Genomic DNA, 20,000 nt, shown 5'->3' with positions numbered 1-20,000 from the left:
ATATAAATACATATTCACCGCTTTGTCATAGTTGCACTTGCATATTATATCAGCTATGTATATGTATATAAGTTACTGCGTATCATCACTTCTGTATTGCATATTTATTCATTTCAAATTTGTCTGTTCGCGGTCTGTGATATTTCGGTTGAATTCTACCGGCAGCTTTCGCCAGCTGACACTAGAAGGGAATCAATATTAGCATTAGAGCCACGAAATTGCGTTTGACCCTCTCGCCGGTAATTGATGGGGCGTTGGGGGTCTTCTGTGTCCGTTTTCCGTTCGCATGTGTATTTAATATATGATTTCCGTCTTGCCATTCCGTGTCTGTTTGCCGCTCATTTGTTCATTTACTATATGCTAATTAACTTATGTAGGATAACGAGTAAAAGGTCTTATGTATATATATATATATATATGTAAGTATGTATGTATGTATGTATGTATGTTTGTATGTATATATGTGTGTGTGTCTGTGTGCTGTGTACGTATGGATACATTATGCGTACATATTGCTCTCTCTGCCTCTGCCTCCGTCTCTGTAATTCTCTCTCTCTTTACTTGTATATGCATACACGCACGCATACATATACAAGTGTGTGTGTGATAGTGTTTATGTATATATTAATATATGTATATTTTGAGTGCATTATGCGTTTCATATTACTCCTCTAGCAATGTTAAGCAGTGGATGAATACATCTCAGATGTGTGATGCAAAATAATTACAGGGATTATTTATTTCTGATCTCTCCCTATTCCAAAAAGTATTACTGAAAGTGTTTATCGTATAACTGCTAATCTAATAACATAAGATGTTGCAAAGAGATATACTGAGATATACATCAAGAAGCAAGTGTTAGCTTATTATAGATGGTAAATTTAATTTGAACAGAAAAAAAACAAAAAGAAAATAATACTGAACACACCCTTGAAAATATGTCGGGATATGAACAGAGAATTATAAACAAATGAAGATATTTTACACATCATTAACATTATGAACAGACAAACAAACACATTTTCACTTTTCTCTAATCATACAAATATATGTGTGCAATTTTATTATATTAATATTCACATATGCACAAATTTATACATATATATATAGATATGCTTATATACACACATGTATATGTATGATTTTTAAACTATTTATATATATGTAAGAATATATACATATATGTATGTTTATGTAGATATGTATGTACATATACATGTATGTGTATATAATATATATATATATATATATATGCACGTATATAAATATATATATAATTATGTATATATACATATATATGTACGCATATATGTATATATGTATATATATATATATATATATATATAATATATATATATATATATATATATATGTGTACGAATATATAGTATATGATATATATATATATATATTATATATATATATATATATATATACGGGTTGAAAAAAAAAAACCGTCAAGAGGCGTAGGACCTATGTCAGGTCACCTTCGTGTGCTACTGGTAACATGTAACCAGTACAGCCTGTTGGATGGTCGGGTCGTCGGCGACTAAACCGGCAAACCCACCAGCTTGCTTGGTGAGGAGTGTGTTTATTAGATGAAAAACAAAACCCGTCAAAGGGCGGAGGACCTCTTGAGAGTCAACGGCCATCCAATAAATGTTAGCACGGGTACACAGAAATTCGGGGTGGTATCCGGTGTGCCGAAAGACCACTGGGAGTGAGGCGCCCCTCAGCTTTTGTTAATGCACATCTCTAGGAGAAGGTTACTCTGATAAAACCAGATATGCAGGAATGGCATTGAATATTTTGGGGATCTTTGGTTTGTGCTAGAGATCACGGCGCTCCCACATCCCTGAGCCTGCGACTCATATTGGCACCAGACATCTTGCTCCGGCTTGTCTCTGGATAATGTCAATAGAGTGGAGAGGGTCTATGAGGTGTTGTGCAAGCCATTATTGGACTCTGCACAGGCATTGTCGACCTTTTTCTTTTCTATATATATATATATATATGTAAGTATGTATGTATGTATGTATGTATGTTTGTATGTATATATGTGTATGTGTCTGTGTGCTGTGTACGTATGGATACATTATGCGTACATATTGCTCTCTCTGCCTCTGCCTCCGTCTCTGTAATTCTCTCTCTCTTTACTTGTATATGCATACTCGCACGCATACATATACAAGTGTGTGTGTGATAGTGTTTATGTATATATTAATATATGTATATTTTGAGTGCATTATGCGTTTCATATTACTCCTCTAGCAATGTTAAGCAGTGGATGAATACATCTCAGATGTGTGATGCAAAATTAATTACAGGGATTATTTATTTCTGATCTCTCCCTATTTCCAAAAAGTATTACTGAAAGTGTTTATCGTATAACTGCTAATCTAATAACATAAGATGTTGCAAAGAGATATACTGAGATATACATCAAGAAGCAAGTGTTAGCTTATTATAGATGGTAAATTTAATTTGAACAGAAAAAAAACAAAAAGAAAAAAATACTGAACAGACCCTTGAAAATATGTCGGGATATGAACAGAGAATTATAACAAATGAAGATATTTTACACATCATTAACATTATGAACAGACAAACAAACACATTTTCACTTTTCTCTAATCATACAAATATATGTGTGCAATTTTATTATATTAATATTCACATATGCACAAATTTATACATATATATATAGATATGCTTATATACACACATGTATATGTATGATTTTTAAACTATTTATATATATGTAAGATATATACATATATGTATGTTTATGTAGATATGTATGTACATATACATGTATGTGTATATATATATATATATATATATATATGCACGTATATAAATATATATATAATTATGTATATATACATATATATGTACGCATATATGTATATATATATTATATATATATATAATATATATATATATATATATATATGTGTACGAATATATAGTATATGATATATATATATATAATATATATATATATATATATACGGGTTGAAAAAAAAAAACCGTCAAGAGGCGTAGGACCTATGTCAGGTCACCTTCGTGTGCTACTGGTAACATGTAACCCAGTACAGCCTGTTGGATGGTCGGGTCGTCGGCGACTAAACCGGCAAACCCACCAGCTTGCTTGGTGAGGAGTGTGTTTATTAGATGAAAAACAAAACCCGTCAAAGGGCGGAGGACCTCTTGAGAGTCAACGGCCATCCAATAAATGTTAGCACGGGTACACAGAAATTCCGGGGTGGTATCCGGTGTGCCGAAAGACCACTGGGAGTGAGGCGCCCCTCAGCTTTTGTTAATGCACATCTCTAGGAGAAGGTTACTCTGATATAAAACCAGATATGCAGGGAATGGCATTGAATATTTTGGGGATCTTTGGTTTGTGCTAGAGATCACGGCGCTCCCACATCCCTGAGCCTGCGACTCATATTGGCACCAGACATCTTGCTCCGGCTTGTCTCTGGATAATGTCAATAGAGTGGAGAGGGTCTATGAGGTGTTGTGCAAGCCATTATTGGACTCTGCACAGGCATTGTCGACCTTTTTCTTTTTCTATATATATATATATCTATCTTATTTCTAGTATATATTTTCTTCATTTTTAGTATATATATATTTTTTTTATTCGGAAGTCCTGCGGTGGTGAAGCATGCAGACCTGACGGGTTGGAAGCATGTAGTCAGCGACCTGCACGTAGGCGGCCCTTGCTAGATATAAAGTCGTCTCCTTGTCACCAAGACAGCGGTATGATTCGGTTGCTGCATGGGTGTCTGAGCAGCTCCATTTAGAGAGGGCACTGCTCACCTGGAGACCGGGGAGGTTCTAGAAAAGGTGAACCAAAAATTGCATGTCTTTCCATATCTGGTCAGTTTAGCGTGACTGACGGATGTCCACCCTGCGCTCGAAAAACAAAGGGTCTTTTATCTATAAAATCTGGACGGAACTTAAACATTTCATTTTGGAATGTGCGTACTCTGTTGGACAACAACAGTGATTGCAGGCCTGAAAGACGCACTGCACTTGTTGCTCGTGAGCTGAACCGTTATAAAATTGAAAAAGCTGCACTCTCAGAGACTCGTATAGAAGGTGATGGTCAGCTTGAGGAAATAGGAGGCGGATACACCTTTTTTTGGAACGGAAGGCAGAAGGAGGAGCGCAGAGAGGCTGGCGTTGGTTTTGCAGTCCGATCTGATATCCTGAAGAAGTTGGAAGAGCTTCCTGTTCCTATAAATGAACGTATAATGACCCTACGGTTGCATTTGAAAGGTAAGCGGTTTGCTACTCTAATAAGTGCCTATGCACCTACTTTGACTAGCTGTGATGAAGATAAAATAATCTTTTATACCCAGCTGTGAGCCATACTTAGAAAAATTCCCAATTCTGATAAAGTCATTCTACTGGGGGATTTTAATGCCAGAGTAGGAACAGACTGGCAAACATGGAACTCTCTAGGACGTTTTGGAGTAGGGAAAATGAATAGCAATGGTCTCATGCTACTGGAGCTTTGCGAAGAGCATGGACTTTACATTGCAACTACTCATTTTGTGCACAAAGGTGATCACACATCAACATGGATGCATCCAAGGTCCAACGTTTGGCACTTGCTGGATTACGTCATCATCCACAAGCGCGACATTTATGACATTTGTAATGTCAAGTCCTTGCATGGATCAGAATGCTGGACAGGCCACAGTCTGGTGCGAGCAAAGTTCCGAATGGTGATTAGGGCGAAAGAGACAAGAGGACCAGTCAGCATTCCTCGCCGTATAAATGTCCACAAGATACATGACGTTGCGGTTAGGAAAGAGCTTCAGACTCGCTTGTCCAGCATTGAAACTGCTGCAGGATGGGAAGATTTTCGTGACCAGGTTGTTCAATGTGCAGCCGAAACACTGGGGTATGTTACTGCCAGACACAGAGACTGGTTTGATGAGAATGATGCGGAAATTCAACGACTATTAATATATATATATATATATATATATATATATGTATACGACCACATACATGTATCTGCGCCTGTGTATATACGTGTATTTCTATGTAAAGGGAGCTGGTAATATATTTCATCCATTTAGACTTCTTTTTTATGCAACGCAAAACTCAGATGCCTTTTGGATATCACATGATATCCAAATTTTCTTTCTCTATGCTCACAAAATGTGACGATAAGGTATCCAACCCACACAAATGCTAGACACACACATGCAAACACTCACACATACCCACGAACACACACATCACATATTGTTAAATTGCTCTCGAGGATCATTAGATATGGATAAAGAACTAATTACAAGTATAACTGCAATGTCACCAATAATCGAAACATATTCGCAGAAAGTTATCCGGAGAGATTCATATGTTTGATTACCTCTGGTTATAGAGTAACGCTTCGTTACTTGAATCCTTTAGTTGATAAGAAGACGCCGTTTAATGTATTAGCATGAATTAACATGTAAGTTGTCAACACGGATTTTATAAGTAATGTGTATGCTCAACACTTTGATTGGAAATAAAAATTTCCAGGGATTTGATTCCAATCAAATTTCAGACGAATTTGGGAATTTCACCACATGCCGATATATAATAAGCTGATAATACAACAATACAACACACACACACACGCACACACTCAAACACACACTGACACACATACACACGCATGTTGATATTATATATATATTATATATATATATATATATAATATATATATATATAATATATATTATATATATATATATACATATATATATATATATACATATATATATATATATATATATTATATATATATATATATATATATATATACATATATATACATATAATATGCATATATATACATATATATATATATATATATATAAATATACATATATATATACACACATACATACATGCATGCATACATACATAAATACATACTTAAATACATACATACATATAATGTACTGCCCCGTGAAAAAAATACTACAAAATGCATTCCATCGCGTTGAATATAAATATGATGTAGTTGCGATCACAATACATCTATTAAAGCGCTACTAATAATTTCATATCGTGAGAGAATATTCTAAGGTGTATTCTTAGGAAGTCTCAGAAATTGAAAACCCCAGGAGTTGTACGTATTCTTAATTCCTGACTGAGTTGTTTGACGGAAGCACGCCAAAATTTCTCTGCATCTCTAACTGATGCCATCCAGAACCCAGAGCAAATACCTGCCTGGCTGACTGGAGGTACTACATACCTACTATCAAAAACTGAAGCCACACAAAATTCAAAGAACTAACGACCAACAAAATGTCACAGCAACTCCTAAAAGATCCTTTCATCCATACTAACTGAAAGAATATACGCTTTCCTTGAACAGAAGGCTATCCTTCCACAAGCTCAAAAAGGCTGCAAAAGGAATACTTATGGATGCAAAGATAAATTACTCATAACTAAATTCATTGTAAAGAATTGCCCGTGCAAAATGAAGAACCTAAGTTTGACATAGATAGACAACAGGAAAGCGTTTGATGGTGTCCCACATAATTGATTGCTCAAGGCCCTTGGGATATATAATATCTCACATGTCGCTTCCAAGTTCTTTCAAGGTAGCATGGTTAAGTCGAACACAAGTCTCCTTCTAAACCATAGTAATGGGATAACCCAATCTAACAAAATCGACATCAAATGCTGCTTCTTTCAAAGTGACTCCCTCTCCCCATTAGACTTTCGCATGGCACTGATCCCATCCTCAAACGAACTGAATAACACCAGATATTGGCTCAAAATTATAATACGACAATATACCATCTGTTTTATAAGGACTATCAGAAGTAGTTTGCTAGAAATGACGAAGAGTTAGTAGGGCTGCTAACACCTGTTAAAGAGTTCGGCAATGATATCGGGATGAATGTGTGCCTTGATAAGTGTGCTAAAACAAGTTTTGTAAGAGGGAAACCCAGGCAAACAAAATAATAATAATAATAATAATAATAATCCTTTCTACTACAAGCACAAGTTCCGGAAATTGTGAGTTGAAATTCCGCCGAGTTCGACTTTGCCTTTCATCCTTTCGGGGTTGCAAAATTAAGTACCAGTTGTGTAAGGAGGTAGATCTAATCGACCGGACGCCTCTCCCAGAATTTCGGGCCTTGTGCCAAGAGGAGAATGGAATATTATGTATGAGCACTATGTTTGCATGTGTGTATGGGGCGTGTAACGTAGATAGATGCATAGTGAGAGACAGAGAGAAAGAGTGAGAGAAATAGAGAGAGAGAGAGGGGGGGAAGAGGAGGAAGATATTTATATAGAGAGAGGAAGCGAAAATTTCAAAACTTTGATATATTTCTTTACTTGAATGCATTTAAAGCGCTTTCACTGATTAAATTTGCTTTCCTTTTATCACAGCAAACAGAGATCTTAATATTATTTTATGTAAACAGTTATAATGAATTTGAATTATCAAATCTTGTTTATCTTGAAACCACCGTTACAACGTTGATGCAATCGGCACGTGTGGACTTTGTTTATTTCTTGAAATTAAAAGAGAATATGCTAGTATCGTTTTTTTTTTGTTTTGTTTTGTTTTCCTTATTACGGGTATTTGGGGAGAGATAACATGTCTGTTTATTCTCCTTAGAGATGTCATGGCAGTGTGGTCGGAAAAGAAGAGGGTGTGCGTTATCTTTCTTTAGTATATTTGTTCAACAGCATCGAAGAGGGGATTCGTAAATTTAGATAATTTCGATCATTTTCTGGATAATAATTTATAATTTTTATATTTAAACAGCAGAGATAAATACCATTAAGTTATGTATTTTGTTGATTTAAATATGCCTGGCTATTTTTTAATGCAATAAATATGAAAGTACCACTCCGTCGGTTATGACGACGCGGGTTCCAGTTGATCAGATCAATGGAACAGCCTGTTCATTAAATTAAAATGTGCAAGTGGCTGAGCATTCCACAGACATGTGTACCCTTAAAATAGTTATCGGGGAAGATTCAACGTCGCACAGAGTGTGACAAGGCTGGTCCTTTGAAACACAGGTACAACAGGAAGAAGATGAAAAAGTGAGAGAAATTTGTGGTGAAGGAGTAAAGTAGGGTTCGTCACCCCACCCCCACCCACCCCCTGCCGGAGCCTCGTAGAGCTTTAGGTGTTTTCGCTCAATAAACACTCACAACACCCGGTCTAGCAATCGAAACCACGATCCTACCACCGTGAATCCGCTGCCGTAACCACTGAGCGATTGCGCCTCACGCAATATATATATATATCAGTAATCTGTTCCAGTTAATCTAATTTGTGGTATCAGTTCAAATTGGACCTCAGCTTAAGAAATAAGGAAAATTACTTTATCTCTTGGTAAGATACAAGCAAAGGATCCACATAAGAATGGGGAAGTGGAAGAGTTCTAGAAGAAGATATGGAGCAGCAAAATAGAATATAATGCTAAAGCTGACAAGATAGAGCATATGAAAGTGAGACTTGATGAAGTTGAAAAGCATAAATGGTAGGCAATAGAAATAATTCGCATGCCTTTCCTCAAACAATACGAGAGTGTTCGTCATAGCTGAAAACGTATTTCAGTTGATCCTTACAATACATGATATACAAATTATCCGATATCTTTCCATGGGTTACCGAAAAACGTAACGTGACAACGTCTATTAATAATACACACTGAATAATATAATGAACCTTTCAACTATAGGTAGAAGGCCTCAAATTTTCAGGGAGGGGGGTCTAGTTGATTGCATCGATTGCTATTTGCTCACCTAGGACTTCTTTCCGCGTTGAGGTGAAGTCTTTTGTGCATGATAACATGATAACATAATAGGATATCTATATTACAATATGTCAATAATCAGTAATGTGTTGTGCATGTGTAATAATATTATGCTCATGAAATTAGCATTAGCTTATCTTACAGAACCCCTAGGAACTTTTTTGCGGAACCCTAAGAAAAGATGTTGTGCTCATGATTTACAAATACTTCTACCGGTAGCGACGGTTATGACCTATTAATAAGTATGATATTAACAATGCACACACACAAATGCACGCAACTAACGGCACCACTAGTGGCGTGCTGCACATTGCTCGGAGTTTCCAACCAAGATCGTTCAAGCTGCGTGAATATCATGGTAACTGAAATATATGGTAACTGAAATACAGCATGATAAACATGTCGTCTGGATCACAGAGATGTAATTAATTTCCATATTTAAAAAATTGTAGAAAAAATATTTCTATGCATGTTACTTATTTCAGTCATTAGATTGCTGCCATGCTGGGCCACCGCCTTAAATTTTGGCCACACAAATCCATCACAGTACATATTATTTGTTTTCAAAAGCCTGGTATCTATTATACCGATCCGTTGGAGAACTGCTATGTGACGGACACGTTATCGGCTCACTTACTTTTAATCTATTACGTTTTACTGTATACCTCAGTTGGATGTAGAGGGAGCTACTTCGTCCTCTGTTTCAGATTTCATGTTTTAAGTCAAAAGGAGGAAAAGCAAAGTTGAATAATTGATTCGGAATAAATATTGCAGAACATTATATTCAAAGCTGTTGTGATTCCACCAGTAGAAACAGGAACATAGACGCACGTAGAGATGCCTGTATGTCTATTCGCGAATAATAGTTCTTTGAAACATATATTGAAGACACACGGCATTCTATATATGTATATATATAGATATATATCTATATATATATATATATATATATTATATATATATATATATATATATATATATATATATATATATATATAGATAGATAGATAGATAGATAGATAGATAGATAGATAGATAGATAGATAGATGCATATGAAAATGTGAACCTTTCTATGTTCGCTGATGTCTGTGTGTGTGCTGTAACTGTATACATTCATATATACATATCTACGTGTATCCACACGTCCCTACAAAATGTTTTTACACAATACCACCGTATGCACGAAGCACAAGTACATGACTATTCAAAAAAGCGTCATAAGTGATCAGACGAAGAGAGAGAAGAGATAGAAACAATTTCAGTTTATTAGAAAATAAGATGTAAAATATCGAGAATGATGAAATTAAAATTACTGGAGAGCAGGAAATTTGTCTGCATTAATGTGTATGAGAGAATAAGCGACTGATTGTATTGTCGCCTTCGAACAGGTATATCATTTTTGCGGAAAGATATTTGATACATTCATAAACGTAATTTTTCTTTGATTTCCCTTGTTAGATAAATTACGATTTTTAAAAATAGTATTTGAAGAATTTTCTCATATAGATCACATTAATAAAGTACCAAATTTAGGATATATAAAATATAGTCATAAACACCTGAAACTAATGAGTCAAACTCCTTATTATCTCTGTTTTTCTCACACTATATGTATGTACATCCATCTAATTTTTCTTAATGTTAGAAAGACGTATACCTCAACATGGATAATATAGAAACATAGCAATTATCTAAATATTTTCAGTCAAATATAGTCGGCTTTTATTCATAGCATCATTCAAAAACTAATGTTTTTCTCCCCAACACTTTCTCACCCTATTTAATGTACTGAATCAATATTTCATCGAGCTTCTCGGTCCACTTCGCTATTTTTCTTTATGTTTTCTCAATTCTCACCTATAAATAGAAAGAGAGAATTAATAGTAGATCGCATTACAATAATTAGAATTATGAGACAAATCTCAATCAATCTACTAAGTAAACTGTGATTGAATAGAGGATAAAAAAATATAGTTTAAAATAAATGGTTAAATGTTGATTCTTGTAACAGCATAGGTACACACGTTCGCTCAAGTGTACGCTAATAATTAAAAGAAGATAATCATTTAGTCTTCAATATAAACACATATAAACACACACACACACACACACATACATATACATACACATATATATATATATATGCACGCCTGCATGTATACATATACATTTATGTATATATGTGTATGTATATAAGTGTATGTGTGTACGTGTGTGTGCACTTATGAATGTAGATATATGCATATATATATATATATATATATATATATATATATATATATATATTATATATATATATGGGGGGAGGCGTGGATGTCTGTGTATGCTTGTGAGTGTTTGTATGCGCTTATGCAATTAAATACATATATTATTATTATTATTATCATTATTATTATTATTATTATTATTAGTTGTTTGCAAATCTTCCTTTCGTTGTATGTATTTCCTTTTCTAATAATTCAACAGTTTTCGTCATATTAACGCAACATCATTTTTTTCTTAAAGAATCGGATTAACTATTAAAATATATAATTATGATGTTGCATCAGCGTACCAGAAAACTTATTATGATAAGTGTTATTTATCTATAGACAATAAGCTCCATATATAAAATTGTAAACAAAGCTATAAATTTCTTACACATTCTATGTTATTAACCTCTATTTATATGGCATTTGTTCATACAAACTAGCCAGAAGCTATCGATCACCACAATTATGATCATTGGTGCCATGCTCATTATGATCACCATTAGAGCCACATTCATATTCGATATAAATGCAGATGATAAACACGAAACAAATATTCAATTACAATTAACACATGAACTTAATTACATATATCATTCACCTCTTATAACTATTGAAGCAATGAATGCCAGCGCTTGTTTTTATTGACAGTTTTGTAATTCTGAGTTTAGTAAAATTTTCTTTGTGACTATTGAATCGTTTCAACAGTTCTTCTTTGAGATTCGACCGTTAGTATTTACACCGACGTGAGGATTTTCTTTGTAGTGTCGAATGTCAGGCATCGGAGTGTCTGATAATATCGTACTTACTTGTTAGTCACGATCAGATTCATCAAGTTGCTTAGATTGCCTACTTGTTTTGATAGATGTCAGCATGTTTTGTTTGTTTGTTCCTGGGTCCCCACAATTAGAACTGGGATAAGGTTCCTGGTGTTGGTTTCGTGTGCATATATATGTATATATATACATACATATATATATATATATACACATACATATACACATACACGAATAATATATATATATATATAATATATATATAAATATATACAGTATGTATGCATATATATATATATGTGTGTGTATGTGTGTGCGTTGTATGCAGGCTCACACATACATACACAAACACACACACATACACACATACACACACATATATATATATACGTAAAATATAAGGTAGCGAGTTTGTTTAGAAATTTCACTACAGTGGCCTATCATGTAGAAAAAGTCAATAGACAACATATTCTCAATATAAAATAAGGTACATTTAAACACAATTGAGACCGCCTTCAAGAAGCAGTTTTACACGCTAGAAGAAGTAGTTAAAATGACCAAAACTACATTTAAGAGCAATTTCTATAAGGATTGAAAAATAAAAACTTTTATCTTGCTAACTTATTCCGGTGAAACCTAGGTTTTAAATTTTCCAGCATGGCCGCAGCTCGTGAGAATAAACTAGATAAAATGAAAAATAAAAGTAAAATTTGCCAGGTGAAACTCTCATCTGTGACCGCGCCATAACACTAATATATAATTAAGAGACAAATAACACGTGTCTCATGTTTCTACATTATAATTTTTCAAATTGACCGCACATAAATGAATAAATGCCGAACTAATCTTCTAAAAATTGCTAAAAAATTCGATTAGCAAATTATTTTATTTGCTAAAAATCTATGAAAACTAGGTTTGACCGGAATAAATTAACAACATAGAAGTTTTTATTTTTCATTCCTTTTAGAAATTGCCCTTAAATGGGGTTATGGTCGCTTCGACTACTTTTAGCGTGTAAAACTGTCTACTGAAGGCAATTTCTCTTGTGTGTAAATGTACACTATTATATGTATATTTATATATATATATATATATATATATATATATATATGTGTTGTGTGTGTGTGTGTGTGTGTTGTATGTGTGTGTGTGTGTGTGTGTGTGTGTGTGTGTGTGGTAAGTAGCTTGCTTACTATCGACATGGTTCCGGTTTCAGTACTACTGCGTAGCATCTTGGGAAAGTGCCTTCTACTATAGCCTCGGGCCGACCAAAGCCTTGTGAATGGATTTGGTAGACGGAAACTAAAAGAATCCCGTCGTATATACGTATATATATATATATATATGTGTGTGTGTGTGTGTATGTGTATCTCTGTGTGTGTGTGTGTGTGTTTGTGCGTCTGTGCATGTCATTCCAACATCGCTTGACAACTGATGCTGGTGTGTTTACGTCCCCGTAACGTAGCGGTTCAGCAAAAAGTGACCGATAGAATCATTACTAGGCTTACAAAGAATAAAACCTGGGGTCGATTTGCTCGAGTAAAAAGACTATGTTCCAGCATGGCCGTAGTCAAATGACTGAAGCAAGTAAAAGTGTAAAAGAAATAAAAAGGAATAAAAAAAAGAGCTAAGGTAAGAAGCGCGATAATAGCAGGTTATTGAAAAGGAATGCACCAGGTAGTGCTGTTTAATGTCTGTAGTTCTGGCCTATGATTGGTGGGACTCGAAATATCAGATAGGATATTTCGGTTAAGTACCCAGAATAAACCAACTCAATGAGTATTTAGCACCTAAACGCTGGTCCAAATTATGCGCTACTTTTAGTACGTTGTTGGTATACTCCAGGGTGTCCGGCAAGTTGTAAATGAATAATGACAGACGATGGATAATCGTCAGCTGACAATTATCCATCGTATGTTATTATTCATTTCATTATATATAAAAGATAATATATATATTATTCATTTCATTATATATATATAAAAGAAGAAGTGGGAAAAACACAGTAATAACATCAACAGCTATCAAGGAAATACAATTAAATTTAAAAAAAAAATACTTGATTGAGAAATCCATTAAGATGAAAGTAATATGATGGAACTACTCAAAGATAACTTAAGAAGTTGTAATCAAAAAATTCAGACACATGTGTTCCTAACGATCTTAGACCACTTTCAAACAACCCTGCAATGCTGGTCTTTATATAGCTTTTTGATACAGAAACAAGAAATCTCACTGCGCAAAATGAATATATATTGAAATGTTTGGGTGGTTTCCAAATAAACTGGAAACCATTTTGTTTATAACACGTTCGGTTCACAATTTATATAATTTAATGTTTAGTTTCTAACATCTCTCCTATTTATCTAAATGGGTCTAAAATTATCTTTCATACAACTTTAATGGTTGAACAGCGTTGTAAGGTATTTATTAGCAGTTATTAGATGTTAGCTCAATATTTGTACTCTCCTCTGCACAGACTAGAAAATATCATTAAAGCGTCGCACTGTAACAATAGGAACAATATTAATGCATTTATAAAGGACAAGTCATTAGAGAAGACAACAATGAAAGGAAATATCAATCTATGAAATGGTTACCATGACAACAATCGTAATTTAAATATACTCTTGTAAGGTCAAATCGTATTATGAGAAAGCAACCATCAGTGACTCATATGCCATACGCACGCACATATACACACATATATATGTAATATATGTATGTATGTATGTATGTATGTATTCGTGTTTGCCTGGCCAAAGTAGTTCAGCTATTTGTACAGCATTAGACAGGTACAACCAATATAGATTATCAACATACTATGCCAATAATTCCGGTTTTATTTTTATCTAGTCTAGATGAAGTGGGCATTGTGAGTAAACGCATAGGAGGACCTCCAATCGATAGTGCATACACAAACAGAGAGAGAAATTCCGATAATCACAAGCTGATGAAAGAAAAAAAAAAGTTGTCTTTCGAGAAACAATGTATTCCTATCTCTACTACCATAAATATATTTAAATTCAATGATCAACTTTTAGTTGTTTGATTAACCTTTCCAATGTCAAGTCAAGCATTCCTATGATAAAAACTCCGGACGAATCAAACAAATTTTATTGAAACATAGTTTACATCACTAGATATTTTCTCCTATTTTACTGGTTAATATTTTAAGAAATATATGCGGGAATTGTGCAGCTTTTAATCTCATGATTATTTGCTTCATTGTATGATTTAGTGAACATAAATATATTGCGATTTCTCTAAAAGATATATTTTCAGTACGAAAGATATATTCAGTAAAATGAAATATTTCAGTACGAAGCTATAACCCATTAGAAGATGCAGTTGTGTCGCATTCAAACCATTTAATATGTCCTTCAGAAAAGCACTTAAATCTTTGTCACTGCAATTTGTAAATATAGGTTATTGCTTTTTAAATGATGCAGGGAAACATTGCTTATGAGTTTTCTGTTCATTTTCCCGGAGCGGATAAATTATCCTCTAAGAATATACATTCAACATTTAGACATGTTATGAAATTATATGTACGCATAACCTACAGCAGGCAGTTGTATTTGCAGAACTCCCAAATACAGACATAGTAAAATACTAAAGAGGTTCAATTTTAGTATAACATAATTCCATTTTCTTTTCCCTACTGATATTTTAAATTATGAACAGGAAACACAATACTCAGTAATGATGAATGTGTGTGTGTGTGTGTGTGTGGTGTGTGTGTGTGTGTGTGTGTGTTATTGTGTCTGCGTATGTCCCCCGTATCTCTTCACAACTGGTTTTGGTGTGATCACGTCTCGTAAACTAGCGTTTCGGCAAAGAGTCCGGTAAAATTCGAATCGGGCTTAGGTATGAATAAATAAATAAATAAACAAGAACAGGGGTCGATTCATACGACTCAAAGTGTTACAAGGGGTCTCCAGCAGTGCTCTAGTCTAGAGAACGAAGCAAGTAAAAGATAAAAGATATATGTACACACACACACATCACACAAACAAACACAGACAAGTATATCATGAAAGTGCGGTACTAGATGTGAGTGTGTAGCATCCATGATCTTCGTAAGGTTTTTCATTTTGAATACTGCACCGGGCAAATCCTTGTATTCTTCACCAAACTCTTCTTTTCACTTACTCCAGTTCGTTCAGCAGGGAGAAATCCCAGTACTTCTATGACGGACGACATCCCATCCAGAGAACATACTATATTAATATATTCTATATTAATCGGGAAGGATCTTTACTTATGTATATTTACAAACACACAGAGACACGTGCTCACACATATATACACACATAAACACACACACCACACACACACACACACACACACACACGCACACTGATTATATACAGGGTTTGGTGATAAATTATTGTTCAACTTACTCAAAAATGAAAGCAACACTGACATCTCAATTTGACAGATATATTTACCAAAATTGTATTAAAATATCTTGAAATACTATAAAGAGTAAATTTATTCAATAAAATTGCAATTATTTTCAACCACGGCCATCAGACATATTCGGAATCTCATGCAACTCTTCTAGATTGTTTCCTTGTTTAAGTTGGTGAATGCTGCCATAATCCTTACCTGTAATTAATCTTTGGTCTTAGAAGGAGTTATATTGGTCTCTCGCTTAACTGCAACCCACGCATAATAATCAATGGGGTTGCGGTCGGAGAGTTAGGTGACTGGATGTTATGGATTATGTGATCGCAGAAATTTTATGACAGCCATCACTGGGTTCTCCTGCTTGTGTGGCATGGTGCACAGGCCTGTTGCCAGACATATAGTTTTCCAGCAGCCAATCTTTTAATTCTGGGCAGCACTACCTCCTTCAAACCCTTGCTGGATGTCAGGCCTTGTGGTAAGATGAATGGAGGTATAACGTCGCCATCTCGAGTGATCACTCCAATCGATATGTTGTTGACTGGATGTTTGATTTTCATCACTCTCGGTACATGTTTTGGGGATGTGGCAAGCCAACGCTTGGTCTATGTGGTCACCGTCTGATTCTGGTAGAAATTTTTCTCGCCCGAGAAAAATCAAATCATGTTCGATTGGAGGGGTTGCTTGAGTTTGTTCAAAAACCTTCATAGCTCTATTTCCCCCCCTCTCATACAAACATATATATACATGCAGATGCATGTATACATATATTCACACATACATGCACACAAACAAGCATACATACACACTCGCATATATATATATAATATATATATATATATATATATATTATATATATATATATATTATATATATATATATATATATATATTTTATTATTAACTCGTTTCAATCCTGTGACTGTAGCCATGTTGGGGCAGATCCCTGAAGGTTTCTATTTGAACAAACCGACCCTAGGTCTTTCTTTTAGTCTAGTAATTATTATATCGGTCTCTGTTACAGCGCCGATGTGATCGATTTTAATATATAGATATACATACATACAAAATACAGAAACACACATACATAAATACAGACACGCATACATACATACATATATACACAAACACACATGCGTATATCGACAGAAGTTGCTTCTCATTTACTTGTTTACTTGTACCTCTCCATTGGCTTGTCGTCTAAAGAAAAGAAAATTACATTTATAATCTTATATAAATTGATTCAGTTACTGAACTGCTAGCAATGTAAACAAGCTGGTTATTAGCTATGAATAGAGGAGATGTGAAAAGAGAGAAACGCATAACATGAATATTTAATGTTGATTTTCCACCCTTACCTAAAACCGATTCATAGAATCGAGCGAAGGTAAGAAGAAGCTAGTTAGGAAATCCCCATAAAAAGTGAAAGTAGTAAGTATATTGAGAAGTAATGTTTGTCACTACATCAATATGACTGTTCGACATTACTCTCATTTTTAACCCAATGGAGCGCCTTCTTTACCTGGTTATCGATGCAATCTGCACGCGGTATATATTGCAATCAAGGGAGCGAACCCTTATCATCTTGTAGCAGCTGGGTAATCTGCACCCGGTATATAATGCAATCAAGGGAGCGAACCCTTATCTTGTAGTAGACGAGTGTTCCCCACTTACGATGGGCACAAATAGTCCAGAACTATTCAGTCTGGTGATCTCATCGTCTCCTAGAAGATGGTGGAGGTTCAATCCCCTGCTTGCAATGCTTACGTTGCAATAATGTGACTTTCCAGGTTAACAGTCATATTGATGTGGTAAAATGAAATTATACTGAATTATACGAATAAATGTACTATCAACATGCTCTATCGACATGGTCTAGTTATGTTTAAACATCACCTATATAACTAGAAACTGAGTCAAATTACCTGAAGATATGCTTCTGCTTTGTGGGTTGCCCCGTAAGTCATTGTAAATTTTCCCACCCACGGAGTAGTGCAGGATGTGCCGACATCTCTGTGATAATTAAAGTTTCCAGTATATTCTACCTTCCGTAACCAATGGTTCTACAATACTCAATTCCTAACGTAAATCCAGAGATGATTGCGCATTTACTGTGGATGACGCCAGGTAGCCAGAAACAGTGAACGTGCTTTGTCGGCTTACAGACAAGGCAGCTTACATTTTAAACTTAAAACTAAAGTTTTATTTTAACAGAGATGTAAAGGTGTCAATTCATGTGAATTGACACCTGAACATCTTTGTTACTCATATTTTATTCACCCACCCTGGAATCTGCAGTTCGGAAAGCGATTTCATATAGAACATATTTCTGAACAACCAAGAGTAGATCTTTTTGCTAAGGTGGGTCATGGTATCTGCATACACTGCAAAAATATCAAGTGCAAACTCTTCTGCACAGAGTTTGATATTCTCCTGATGTTGTTTCAGTGTGCGAATTAGATCGATCAAGCAAGGTGGCTTAATTTATGTATCTAATTCAACTGAAACTTAATTATATATATAGTTGGAATTTACAAAAAGAAATAGGACGAAGACAGGTGAATAAACAACGAACAGGTGTATTAATTTCACGCTCGAAAAAGTAAGAAAGTATTTTACATTTCGAGCCTATGTTCTTCAACAGAATGGATCACAAAGAAATAAAGAAGAGAGAGAATAAAAAAGCTTTAGAGACTGGACATGTGTGTGTGTGCGTGTCTGGGTGGTTGGGTGTATGGGTGCGCATGTGTGTGTGTGCGCGTGTGTATATGTGTGTGTAAATGTTTGTATATATACATATGTATGTATGTATGTATAAGTCAAAATAAAAGCAAGTACATATTTATTACGCGACAAATATAATATTTGATAATATTTCTAAAAATCCTATATACAATTTTAAAGTAATTAGTTGAGTTTTAGAGTCAAGAAATTAATATCACACCCTTAAACTAAAATTACTTCATTAATAGACGCCATAAAACTTATTAATGTGGTATTATTAAAATATCGTCGTAACATTGTCCATATTGGCCACACAAAAGAGAAATAACAATTATATGTTGTTTCAAAACAAGCCGCGATATTAATTAAAAACAGCCATGGATTAAAATTTTATGAGCGGTTCTCAACACAGATAGTTTGTAAAAAGACAGTCTCTGACTCATTCACAGCAGTCAATTCATACGCTCATAAATTCATCTGGACTCTATCACATCTTAATAGTCTTTTTTTCTTTTTTGCTTGTTTACATTTCTAACCTCTTGTGTGGGCAGTTTGCAAAAATGGTAACAGCGGTTTCACTTTCACATAGAGCTTTTTGTCTCCTCTGAATTTTTCCTTTCTCCAGGTTCAATAACAAATCACGAAACTGATTTCACCTAATTTCTAATTCAGATCGACTACTTAGATTGTACTGAACGTCAGTGTTACACTCAAGCCATTCAATATATTCTATGTATGTATGTATGCATGTATGTATGTATGTATGTATGTATGTATGTATGTATGGATGGATGGATGGATGGATGGATGGATGGATGGATGGATGGATGGATATGCGTGTGCATAAATATATTTGTGTGTGCATGGGTGTGTGTGTTTGTGATGAAGAGAACAATTGAACACGGGAGAGATAAGTTTTAGATAATGGTGTATTAGTTTAAGGCTCCGCATACTCTTGATGCTTCGGACGTAAGCTCTTTAGCAGAGAAAAGAGTAGAAGGAGAAGTGATGGTTGGGAAAACCGT

At 34.6% G+C, this 20,000-nt stretch overlaps 1 protein-coding gene and 1 long non-coding RNA gene across 5 annotated transcripts in view; one reads left to right on the top strand and one right to left on the bottom strand.

The window, feature by feature from the left end:
- The window catches only part of LOC115218477 (beta-1,3-galactosyltransferase 5), a 272,442-nt gene that overhangs the window by 177,205 nt on the left and 75,237 nt on the right, over positions 1-20,000 (top strand). The window lies entirely within an intron of this gene.
- Positions 10,149-20,000, bottom strand: part of LOC118764042 — a 72,642-nt gene continuing 62,790 nt past the window's right edge. The window contains exon 3 of the long non-coding RNA XR_004999829.1: positions 10,149-10,671. This is a non-coding gene — a long non-coding RNA (uncharacterized LOC118764042). The remainder of the gene's footprint in view (positions 10,672-20,000) is intronic.

This window comes from Octopus sinensis, linkage group LG1 (assembly GCF_006345805.1).
Source record: "Octopus sinensis linkage group LG1, ASM634580v1, whole genome shotgun sequence".
In the NCBI taxonomy this organism is placed as follows: domain Eukaryota; kingdom Metazoa; phylum Mollusca; class Cephalopoda; order Octopoda; family Octopodidae; genus Octopus; species Octopus sinensis.
Note: the sequence above shows the minus strand (reverse complement) of the source record. Positions and strands in the feature narration are given on the sequence as shown.